The sequence below is a fragment of the Brassica oleracea genome, chromosome C2 (genome assembly GCF_000695525.1).
Source record: "Brassica oleracea var. oleracea cultivar TO1000 chromosome C2, BOL, whole genome shotgun sequence".
NCBI classification, from domain to species: Eukaryota; Viridiplantae; Streptophyta; class Magnoliopsida; order Brassicales; family Brassicaceae; genus Brassica; species Brassica oleracea.
Window position 1 is genome coordinate 48,801,038 of NC_027749.1, and position 3,317 is coordinate 48,804,354.

The 3,317-nt window shown below is 35.2% G+C and overlaps 1 pseudogene; it reads right to left on the reverse strand.

Moving 5' to 3' along the window:
• Positions 1-3,317, reverse strand: part of LOC106325956 — a 13,881-nt pseudogene that overhangs the window by 9,384 nt on the left and 1,180 nt on the right.

A 3,317-nucleotide genomic window follows, 5' to 3' on the forward strand; every position in this document is an offset into this window, starting at 1 on the left:
AATGAGACACACAATTTTTACGTGGAAAACCTCCTCGATGTGAGAAGGAAAAACCACGGGACCGTAGTCCACTCAAAAATCCACTATATAAATGGTATGAGTACAACCACGTCCTCCCTGTTCAACAGCCTGAACAGAACAGAGACACTAGCTTCAAAGAGCTATCTCCAACACAAACAACAACAACAAGAGAGCAACACAAAGCTTCAAAACCGGTAGCAACCAAACGACTTCATTTCACAAAGATTCCGGCTTCCAGAAACTAATCCAACCGTACAAATCCAAGATAAACAAGTCGGTAATACCTCTACCAAATTTCAGCTCAATCAGAGAAGAGTTTACCGTTGGATTTACCAAACACCCAAGACAGCCTTGCTGAAGAGCTGTGACGACCAGCTTCACTAAAACCCAGACAACAGAAGATCCAACCGTTGAAATCCAAATCCCTTTGGTGAACCTTTAACCCACTGACTGAAGAAGCTTCCCACAAAATATCAGCCCGATCAAGTTCCGTTTGACCCTCCAAATCTGTCTTGACAAACTGAGACGAAAACTGTTTTCTTCTCTCCTTTTCTCTCTTTTCTCTCTTTCTCTCTCAACTCTATTATTGTGAGTCTACAGTGAAAAGGGTCATGAGAATTATTATTATGTCTCATGCCCACTTGGTTCTCTCCATCTAGGAGGGACCCAACAATTTGACTAAGACCAAACTTAATACAGCAACAATTGAGACATTTGACAGAGAAAAGATTAAGAGGAGTTTACCTTGAAAGCACTCATTTTCGTCTGGAGGGATGCAGTGGGATGAGAGAATTGGACAGAGGAGAATGAAGAAGAAGAAGACTTAGAAACAAAAGAGAAGATGGAGATGATAGATCTGTCGTAGAAGGAAGAGAGGAGAATACAAACGAATGTTTTCAATGAATGATTTCTAGCCATTAGATTAACATCAATCAATGGCTAAGAATATCAATCTTTGTGTTAGAAAATCAGCCAATGACAAGAGAGGAGAAGAACCACAAAAAGAACAGTTTTGGTCATTGGATTAATATCAATCAATGGTTAGAAGTTGTTATCCTTGTTTTCAAGGATTAGCCAATGATAAATTTTCCTTTTTTCATTTAATATTTTTTTTTAGCTGTAAAATTGTGATTTATGATTTGTATAATTTAAATACTTTGGTTTTTATTTTTCTAGTTTAATTTTATAAAACATTTAACTTACTTATATACATTTTCAATCAATGAATAAGGTTAATAAAGTTATTAGCTAGATCTTGTAAGTAGTGTTTAAAGATTATTTTATTTAAAGTCATATGTAAATGGTTTTGAATAGAAAATAGGTTTTTATTGGGTTAGATCTTAGTTAACTTAAATTTTTTGCGTGTATATAATAATTATTTTAGTTGAAAAGTTATGAATATTGTGATTTAGTGTTTAGAATTTAGATTAAAGATAAAATATATAGGTTTTGACAGTTAGGTTTAAAATTTGAAAAGTTTATAAATTTTTAATTTAAACTACAAATTTTATAGAGTTTGTAATATGAGATTAGGGTTTAGAGTTAAGATTGGATTTATAATTTTATATAATATTATATTTTAAAGTAAAGATTTGATATATAATTTTAAATAATATTATATCTCTGAAGTCTTAGGATTACCAATGAGTTTGAATGAGGATTTAAGGTTTGAAAGTTAGAGAATAATATTAAAAATATAAAATTTCTGTTTTAGTTTGAAGATTTGGGGTTATAATATAAAAAGTTTAGACTTTTAAACTTTATGTATAGATTTTAGGATTTTTCAAAAATTTTAGGGTTCAATGTTTTGAGTTGTGGAAATATGGTTTATGAGTTTGGGTTTGAAGTTTGTGTCTTAAAAGTTATAGATTAAAATTAAAAAGTTTAGATTTGAGTTTAAGTCTGAGGTTCATTTAAAGTTATAGTGTAAAAAAAATTGAGTTTAAAGGTTTATATTCAAAATATAGACTATCAATCATGTTTAGGGTTTAGGGTATCAGATTTAGGCTTAGGATAACATTTTCCGACTGTTTTCCGACTGAGTTCCAATTGATTTTGCGACTGATATATTCAGTCGTTAATTGGTGACTGAAAAGTGATTGTTACGCCACCCAATAATTCAGTTGGTAATCAGTCGTTAAATTAGCGACTGATGGACGACTGCAATTTACCGACTACATATTAGTCGCACTTTAGTCGCTCATTTACGACTGAAGTTCGACTTTTTCTCGTGGTCGTTAATTAGCGACTGTTTAGCTACTGATATTTTTAGGTCGCACGACAGTCGGTAAACGGTCGGCAAAATTAGCGACCGCATCAGTGGTCGTGAGAAACAGTCGGAAAATCCGTGTTTTCTTGTGGTGGTAGATCGAGTCAGCCTGTAGAAGTCGCGAGGAGTTAGGCCGGCTGGTGTAGAATTTGCATCTTTTTGCTAAAGACGTTTTCAGAATATAAGTATGTACTTTTACTCATTTGGCTAGCCACTACTTGTATAATAGGTTGTGTTTGCGAACATGAATCATATATGATAAATAAAGGAATATTTTGTGTAAAATGATTTGTTGTTACTGATATTAGCTTGTCCAGCTAACACAACGTTAGGTTCTGATACGGGTTGAAAAGCCTTAGGCCTGAATCTGACGGGACGTGTTAGTGGGTAAACTGGCCTAGTCACGAATTGCACTTCTTGTGACCTTGGCTGGATTGCCCATTAACCTGTCATGTAGCACTTCCGGACCATGGTGATGGGTTGGACGGTCAGTCATGCTCTTCTTTGATTGTTGACTGGCTGGTTGGCCTTTCATCTCCAACCCTTGGTGTGGGTCGTCCGTCGGTCATGTTCTTGTTTGATTGTTGGCCGGTGGGTCGACATATGCTTAGGACGGTTCGGGGGTGTTACAGCCACCCTCGTCCCTTACGACCCTTCTTTGATAGAACCCATCTCTCTTTGTGATACACTAAAATTAGATCTTTGTCTACTGTCAAGTTAACAGTGTAGTTGTAATATCTTTAGATTCAATTCTAGAAGACCAGTTCACACTTTATCTTTATAGGATCAGAATTAAGCTAAAACAAGGTGGGGTTTTAAAATAGTAAGGTAACGTAAAGAACAAGTTAACAATGTGAGGTTGTCTTCGAATTGATTAAAGGCACTAGTCTAGGGTTTCTTCTTCAGGTAAGGAAAACGCAAACCAAGCAATTATTCAAGTCCAGTTTACACAAGTCTAAACTCGGATCACTCAGGTTGAAACAACCCACTGTCGTGGTGTTGATTCCTTTGCGGATTGGTCTTGACG